Source organism: Tupaia chinensis, unplaced genomic scaffold (genome assembly GCF_000334495.1).
Source record: "Tupaia chinensis unplaced genomic scaffold, TupChi_1.0 Scaffold000045_1, whole genome shotgun sequence".
NCBI lineage: Eukaryota > Metazoa > Chordata > Mammalia > Scandentia > Tupaiidae > Tupaia > Tupaia belangeri.
The window spans coordinates 839445-848938 of record NW_006159501.1 but is presented as its reverse complement, the minus strand read 5'-3'; the positions used below and the strand labels follow the sequence as shown (position 1 = coordinate 848938).

The window sequence follows — 9494 nt, the reverse complement described above, 5'->3', positions numbered from 1 at the left end:
GTATCCATTTTCCTGATGAGAAATTGTGGCTTAATGAGATTAAATGACTTCCCAGAGATCTCACATTGAGTTAGGCATAAATGTAGATCTCTTTCTAACCCACCTAATAGTCTCTTGATTAGTTGCTATATGGCCCTACCCACTTAGGATGTGTACCCTCTGAACGTCTTCTGTTAGACATGTGTGGCCTGCAACCAAAAATGTTCCGTGGGGTCCTCACTTGTCCTAGTCACTTAGTCCAGGATGAAATAAAATGGACATTGTGCTACACTGTCAGAAATGGAAACCTAAGCACCCAAAAATCTCTTTACCTGAAAAAAAAATGCATTTGCGAAATTGAAATTGAGTATTGAGTGTCCAGTTTCAACATTTAAAAAAATGTTAAAGGTTAACATACAATATCCTCTAGCATAGATTGTGGAAATCATAGTGCTTTAACAGAACATTCTAGGAGGCTGTGTAGGGGTCATCACATTCCTAAAGAATGACCAGAACTTTTGAGCTCCCCAAAGCCATATAAACAACTTCCTCCCTTCACTTACTTAATGACTTTGCTTCATCTTGAAAAATTTGTCCCAGGATTAAAAAAGAAGATGTGAGCACATTTTTATAAACTAATAAAAACAGGTTTTTAAAGCTTAGTAAATTATAAAAGTAACTTCAGATACAGAAACCAAAGCATTAACCAGATGCAAAGCCCTGTAGTATTAGAATACTTATTTCAAATAAAAAATGAGGCAAGCTTACTCAGGGACAAAATTCGTTTATTTTTCAAATGCAAGTTAATTCACCATCTCAGGGAACAGTTACTCCTTTTCTTATTTACAAAATCAGGGCTCCCTTATCAAGCCAGGGTACTCTTCCAGGACAATAATGAAGAATAATACAGCTGTTTATTGCCTCTGGGGTATGTCTGTACACAGATGGCCTTGAAAATATAGCCGTATTTGGATGGAGTTCAGTCTGTTTTCTTTTTTTTCTAACCCAACTCCTGTGAATGGAAGCAATATCATGTTCTTAGCTCTCTTCAAAAGCCCCTGAAAATGAGTGGGACAGACAAACCCTTGTGCACACATCCTTCACGTTTATAATGACAACTTATGAATACATGTTTATGCAAATCTACCGACTAGTTACGTATTGTGACAACCTCTGGAAATAAATTCTAGACTCTGCATTGATTTAGCTTCACTGCTGCTGAATCTTTCTGAGCTATGGCCCTTGGCTCAGCTGATACTCAATGATTTCTGCGGCTTCAATGTCAGAAATTTTGCATCTTATGTGACCTAAGGCTGTGTGAGGTCAACATAGTCCACTGTCCTATTTACACCTCCTCTCTAAGAAAGTGTATATCAGAGTGGTTCTGAAAACATTAACTTTCTCAGGTGAATTTTATTTGCTTCTGAGGCTTCATTTGGAATCATCATCAATGTATTAAGAGGCAGAAATGGGGCTAAATTCCTTCAATTATATTCTAGAGCAAATTGATGGAAAGATTTATACATGTAACTTTCAAGTTTGGAAGTCTTCAATGTCTTCTTATATTTAAGAGATTAAAACCTTTAGCCCGGCAGTCAAGTCTCCTTCTACCTAGAGTCATTTGTGCATCAGATATTTACTGAGGGATTACTAAGCCTTGTGCTATGGTTGTGAACATCCCAGGCCTCACAGACTTGACAAAATCTATGGCAGACAAATTATTGCACAGCTCGGTGTGTAATTACTGAAGTTGTAAGTGTCATGATGTAGAAGTTTGGGTGCTGTGAGAACTGAGGATCTGTCCAGCATGGGTTAGCCCTGGATGAAAATTCTACGTCAAGAATTTTGGTCTTTGCCATAGAAAAATTGGAAACCATGGTGGGACTTCAAACAGTGGAATAAGAGAATAAGATGATTAATTTTGTCTTTGAAGATATTGATGCAGTAGTGCAATTTACAAGTAGTTTAGAGATGGAGACTTGGGTGCAAAAAAAAAAAAAAGCAGTCAGGCAACTTGCAATGGTCTAGAAAGGAATGGAGAAGAATTTTGGATAAAAGTGAAACTGTTGGAGAAGATGAGACATCAATGAAGACATATAGTGGTAAAATTAACTGAGCCTTCATCTATTCAATCTAATACTCTATTATTACTTTCTCCTCACTTATTTGAATTGTATAATTTGCTTTCATAGACCCTTATTAAGAAGAAGGATGGAAATGACTTCCTCTTTGTCACTGGAACTGAGGCACTGAGGCTCTATGTTCTTGTCTTGCTCCTTTAAGTTTTTAGAACTTGCCCTGGAAAGAACATGGACTCTTGAGTGAGAAAATCTGAATTTAAACTCTAGATTAAAAAAAAAACCACCACCACCACCACCACCACCAACAAAACGCCGGTTCCAGGACATTAAGTCATTTATTTAGCCTTTTTGTTCTCCCAGGACCTCACTTGTAGTAGAAAGTGGGTAACATTCCCTCCTAATCACTACATTGACCTTATTCAGTACTTGGGTACCCCAAGCTCATTGTTATCTTGAGGTCTTTGTTCATACCTTTTTCTTTGTCTGAATCATATTTCCTCCTGCTCTTTCCAAGATGGATTTTTCCCATCCTCCAGCATAGCATGTCAGTTCTTTAGAAATCTTATCTGATTTTTTTTTTTTTTTTTTTACAATTTGCCATAGGGTGTGTTTGCTCAGAGAGAGAGAGAGAGACAGAGAGATAGAGAGGCAGAGAGAGAGAGAGAACACAAGAAAATAGCCTCTGGGGGGCATGGTCATGCCACAGTCCTTTCCCCTCCATTCTAAACTTGGGATTTGGGGCACACTTGCATGTGTGCACTTTGTGTTTCTCAGGCCTCCAAGTCTGGAACTCAAACCATGAATTAAACCGTGTAGGATCCAGCTACCTCAACCACCATGCTATCAGCTGGCCCAAGAAGGCTTTTCTTAATTCTACTGCCTATTTACACCCACTCCCAAACCTCCAATATTCCCTGTGGGTTCCCTGTTTTTTTCTTTTCTTTTTTTTCCTGTTGTTTCCCTTCTGTAAATTCTATAGGTATATTTTGTTTGACACTGTATGTTTAGAATATATGAAATGTTAAACACATAGTGGGCCACTGATAATATTTATTGAATGATAGATAAAGAAATGAATGGATGAATAAAATAATCATTATGAGTAGTAAATGGGATAACAAATTAAAATATCTTTTAAAAAATGCTTGACATATCATGAACTCCCAGAAAGTCAGTTTATTCCCTTTACTTCATTTCAGTAAACATTCTTTGGGCACAAAGTATGTGTAGACAGTATAGGGAGGTCCTAATTTTCCTGTGATGACAATAGGAAATCAGAACAATTAATCGACATGATTTTTCCCTCAAGAACAGCTGAAATGGGGCCAGTCCTGCAAATTAATGGCTAAAGGAGCTGGATCCCACATGGTCAACTGCGGTTCAAATCCTGTCCCTGACAGCTTGAAAAACATTCCAGGTGTGTGTGTGTGTGCATGCCCCAAATCCTGACAGGATGATGGACTAAAGTAGAAGGATCACAGCATGACCATGTCCCACGCCCCACTGGAGGGTTTTCTCTCTCTCTCTCTTTCTGGAGAGTGCCATGTGCTTTTTGATAATAGGGGAAAAAAAAGAATGGCTAAAATGTTTGAGAAGAAAAAGGAGGTAAGTTATGTTAATTAATGCAATAATTATCCTTTACTGTGGTTTTCCCTCCATCTGCCCTTTGCTTTTAATTTTGGATAGGACTTGTGTACTCACTGGAGAGAGAGAGAAAGAGAGAGAAAAAATGAGAAATCACTCCTTCCCCCCTCTAAGTGGAGATATCCATACTACTAAACTTTCCCTTCTATTCCCTTCTCAGTATTCTGGGCATGCACACATACCTGGTGTGTTTCCCCAAGCAACCTGGTCTGAGACTTGAACTGGGCTGTTGGTTACGTGGGATCTAGCAACTCCAACCACCATGCCACAAACTGGCCCTACCCTGGTCTTTGAACTAAGATGAAATGAATTGTTATTATTTATGAGAAAGCTGAAATGTAGCTTTGAGTTCCTTGGTGTTCAGGTTTATATTTTGTTCATACCTTTTTCTTTGTCTGAATCATATTTCCTCCTGCTCTTTCCAAGATGGATTTTTCCCATCCTCCAGCATAGCATGTCAGTTCTTTAGAAATCTTATCTGATTTTTTTTTTTTTTTTTTTACAATTTGCCATAGGGTGTGTTTGCTCAGAGAGAGAGAGAGAGACAGAGAGATAGAGAGGCAGAGAGAGAGAGAGAACACAAGAAAATAGCCTCTGGGGGGCATGGTCATGCCACAGTCCTTTCCCCTCCATTCTAAACTTGGGATTTGGGGCACACTTGCATGTGTGCACTTTGTGTTTCTCAGGCCTCCAAGTCTGGAACTCAAACCATGAATTAAACCGTGTAGGATCCAGCTACCTCAACCACCATGCTATCAGCTGGCCCAAGAAGGCTTTTCTTAATTCTACTGCCTATTTACACCCACTCCCAAACCTCCAATATTCCCTGTGGGTTCCCTGTTTTTTTCTTTTCTTTTTTTTCCTGTTGTTTCCCTTCTGTAAATTCTATAGGTATATTTTGTTTGACACTGTATGTTTAGAATATATGAAATGTTAAACACATAGTGGGCCACTGATAATATTTATTGAATGATAGATAAAGAAATGAATGGATGAATAAAATAATCATTATGAGTAGTAAATGGGATAACAAATTAAAATATCTTTTAAAAAATGCTTGACATATCATGAACTCCCAGAAAGTCAGTTTATTCCCTTTACTTCATTTCAGTAAACATTCTTTGGGCACAAAGTATGTGTAGACAGTATAGGGAGGTCCTAATTTTCCTGTGATGACAATAGGAAATCAGAACAATTAATCGACATGATTTTTCCCTCAAGAACAGCTGAAATGGGGCCAGTCCTGCAAATTAATGGCTAAAGGAGCTGGATCCCACATGGTCAACTGCGGTTCAAATCCTGTCCCTGACAGCTTGAAAAACATTCCAGGTGTGTGTGTGTGTGCATGCCCCAAATCCTGACAGGATGATGGACTAAAGTAGAAGGATCACAGCATGACCATGTCCCACGCCCCACTGGAGGGTTTTCTCTCTCTCTCTCTTTCTGGAGAGTGCCATGTGCTTTTTGATAATAGGGGAAAAAAAAGAATGGCTAAAATGTTTGAGAAGAAAAAGGAGGTAAGTTATGTTAATTAATGCAATAATTATCCTTTACTGTGGTTTTCCCTCCATCTGCCCTTTGCTTTTAATTTTGGATAGGACTTGTGTACTCACTGGAGAGAGAGAGAAAGAGAGAGAAAAAATGAGAAATCACTCCTTCCCCCCTCTAAGTGGAGATATCCATACTACTAAACTTTCCCTTCTATTCCCTTCTCAGTATTCTGGGCATGCACACATACCTGGTGTGTTTCCCCAAGCAACCTGGTCTGAGACTTGAACTGTGCTGTTGGTTACGTGGGATCTAGCAACTCCAACCACCATGCCACAAACTGGCCCTACCCTGGTCTTTGAACTAAGATGAAATGAATTGTTATTATTTATGAGAAAGCTGAAATGTAGCTTTGAGTTCCTTGGTGTTCAGGTTTATATTTCACCCTTGACAAAATGTAATTTTCTAGTTCTATAAAAATAAGACTAAAGGGTTTCATCAACATTCCCTAGTTCCTAAAAATACCATTTAGACAAATATTAACTTTCTTCTCTAAAATTTGTGACTATTTCTATTCTACTTGGGATTGTCAGTCCTGCCAAACCTATAAATAATTCAGAAGGAAATGTTTTTATTAATTTTACATTTATTTCTATTGATTTTGAAAAAGAACAGTGCTACTAGACAACTCAAAATTAAATTTTATACAAGTTGAAAGGGCACTGCACTTGGATTGATAGGAATGAATGCAAATTGCTTCCTTGGGCACTTGCTACATGTCAGACCCTGTGCTAGGGGCTATAGGAATTTCAAAGAGAAGCAGGAAACTGCTCTAGTTTATGAGAAACCTAGTGTTCATTAAAGCACGAAGACAAACCCACAAATGTCTTACATAAGGACATGACAAGTACCAAAGAAATCTCATGGTGTGGTCCGAAAGTGGAGGTTGAAAAATGAACTTTTTGTTTAGCTGCTCAAAGCAGAACTAGAAAGGATGAGTTTTTCTAGAAACTAATGACACAGATGACTTTTATTTTTTTAAACAGGCAGATGGTGCAAATAATAGATTTGTCTCATCAGTCCCCCCTCCCCCCCGCCACACACACTCCCCAAAGTCACATCTACCAGTTAGGATAATTAGATTACAAGTGTGGTTGAAAATGTAAACCAAACTAACTGAAGCAAAAGACAAGCTCTATGACTAATGGAAATGAAAACTCCAGTGGTAGATCTGGCTCAAAGCATGCCTCAAAGCTACATTGATTGGATCTGACCCCTGCTATGCTGGTCTAATTCTCAGGGAGGGCTTCTCTTCGTGATCAAAGACGGCTTCTAGAGTTTCAGGACTTGCATTGCTTTACCTTCATCTTCAAGTCCATGGGAAAAACTGAGAGTTTCTTCTCTAAAAGCCCCAGCAAAATTTCATGATGTCTTAGGGTTTCAATGAGAGTTTTAAACATCTCAAAATAAATCACTATAGCATGGGGAATGTACAATAGAATGCTGACTGGCTCTGGCCAATAAGGACCTCTCTCTAGAGCTGGGAGTGTATTCAACTCCAAACATTACACGGGTTAGGAGTTGGCAAAATTCAGGTGCACTTTACCAAAAGAACAATAAAGGAGTTTGGAAGGCAAAAAGTATACACCGTCTAACTAGCCAGACCAATTCGTGAAGAATATGTATTAGAAGCAGTGAACAGAACAAAATAGAGCTGGGAGACATTATGCTAAGTGAAATAAACCTGGCACAGAAAAACAAATACTGCATGATCTCACTTTTATGTGGAGTCTAAAAATGTCAAATAGAAGTACAGAGTAGAATGGTGGTTGCCAGAGGTGCAACGATGAAGGGGAAAATTTGGTCAAAAGGTACAAAGTTTAAAGTAGACAGGAGGAATATGTTTTTATATCACTGCATAGTGACTATAATTAACAATAACGTAATGCTTATTTTGAAATTGCTAAGAGTTGATTTGAAATGCTCATGCTGGATACACACAAAAAGATATGTATATGATGTGATGGATCTGCTAAAAAAACCTGACTTCGTGATTTCATGATGCATGCATACATTACAACTTAACAGTGTATCCCATAAGCATAAATAATTATTTGTCAATTAAACATTTAAAGAGAACAACAGAGTGATGACTTTTTCAAACTGTTTTTAACTTAAAATATGACTAACATACTCTTCTCTTGTTCCTTATCTTTGACTTTCAAAATTAATGCATTTTGAGGATCAGCAGGTGCCATATTGGTTAAGGCACTGGACTTCCACCTGTCCAACTGCAGTTTGAGTCTTAGACCTAGTGGCTTGAAATTCACACCTGGCACATGTGTGTGCATGCGTGCTCAAAATCCCAAGAGGAGAATGGAAGGAGAAGGAATTGCAGTGTGGCCATCTATTCGGGGGGTGATTTGTCACTTTTTTTTTTTGTCACATTCTCTGTCTCTCTCTCATGGGAGTACAAGCCCTACTGCAAAACCTCTCAAAAAATTAGTACATTATTTCTGCTGTCAATTATTACATATTTGCTGAGACTTCAAATGGCTTAGAACTGTGTTAGATGAATAGGGTGAAATGACATTCTTCCTCCTTAAAAAATTTTGCTTTCCCTGAAATAAGCAAGAAAGACAAAATCAGAAATTACTCAGGATTCTTCTTCTCCTTTGCTCTTTTAAAAACGTTTGTTTTAAAAGGCAATATGTGGCTGGTAGGTGGTGTGGTGTTTAAGGGTGCTGGATTCTCACATGGCTGACCACAGTTTGAGTCCCAGACCTGGTGGCTTACTTTCTCACTTTCTCTCTCTCTCTCACTCTGTCCCTCTCTGGTCAAATTGAAATGAGTAATTAAACAAAATTAAATAAAACAATCATTAAAAAGGATTATCATATGAATGTTGTCTTGTCAATAAACTGATACACGGACATATATTGGATTGCATTACTTGCCTCTGATGTGTGAGCTCGTCCAGTGTAATCAAAACAATGTCTGTCAAAATGATCCTTGCCAAATGATCCTCTGACACCACACATTTGCCTATGTGGTCACTTCCAAATCCTAAGCATGATTCTCAGTCATATCCACCATTTGCTGAAACGCTTGCTATTTCAGCCCCAGTGAGCTCCTTGGGTGTCACGCCTCTGTGTTATTCCATACTCTTTTCTCTGTCTTATTTTCTATATATCTCAAGTTGCAGATCGACTATCACAACTTCTGTAAAGACTTCTTTAGTTTTATAAAGCAAATTTAGAAGTTCATTTCTTTTTTCTTCCATAGCATTTTATAAAGCTATATCTCTGCTGAGCATTCATTCATTGCATTCTGGTGAGTTTTTCTTTGTTTATCTTCCACATCCTGGGACTATGAACAACCTTGGAAGAAAGCAGTATCTTCTTTATTTCTTTTTCCTAGGACTAGCTCATAGATACCGGTTGAAGGTTAAAGGAATGTGAATAAGGATAGCCTGTGGATTGTTGTAACAAAAGTCATTGAACAGAAATCTATTTTCTTAATTATTCATCTGGAAAATGTGTTTAAATAGATTCTTACTTACACAGGATTATTTTCAAAGTGGCTCAACCATTTGAAAAGATAAGCTGTACCATTAATCAGAATCACTTTAGGAAGCACCAGGGTAGAAAAAGAATGAAACTGGAAGGATTTGGGAAAAACTGGGTTTCTGTCCCATCTCCACAAGCAATGTGAGCATATTTCACAGTCTCCAGGCATCTTAGTTTTTTCATCTATTAAAGGACCCAGACAAGGAGTAGCTCATTTCAGATAGATCCCTCTGCTCTGCACTACAGACAGTCAAAGAAATTTTAGGGTTTTGTAGGAACTCTAAGGTTGTCTATCCAAACTTTCTCTCCAGATATGCAAATCCACCTATTAGCCTCCACGGGAGGTGGTGTCTTAGATCTGATGGAGTCCTTCTGGAGCAAGGCATTTTCTTCCTTTGATGCCTCACATTCTATTGCTAAACAGTTCTCAGACTAGAAAGTTCTTTATCCTGTGCTCAAATCTACTTCCTCTCTGTGACTTTACTCATTGATCTTGATCAGCCCTCTGGAGTCATAAGAATAAGTCAGTTCCATTTGTGCCCACGACAGCCCTTCAATCATTGTGAGACAGCTGTCGCAGCTCCCCTGAGCCCCGGCTCTTCCAGATTAAACAGCCTAAGCTCCCCGCACATGTCACGGATGCTGATGCCCTCACTATTCTGACCATCACCCTTAGGGCACGCTTCATTACGTCTGTGCCAACGCCTTTCTGGAAGAGAGCCAAATGATCAAA

The 9494-nt window shown here is 38.6% G+C and overlaps 1 pseudogene; it reads right to left on the bottom strand.

The window, feature by feature from the left end:
* Positions 1–7450, bottom strand: part of LOC102468648 (lysine-rich nucleolar protein 1-like) — a 17827-nt pseudogene extending 10377 nt beyond the window's left edge.
* Positions 7451–9494: the final 2044 nt, after the last annotated feature.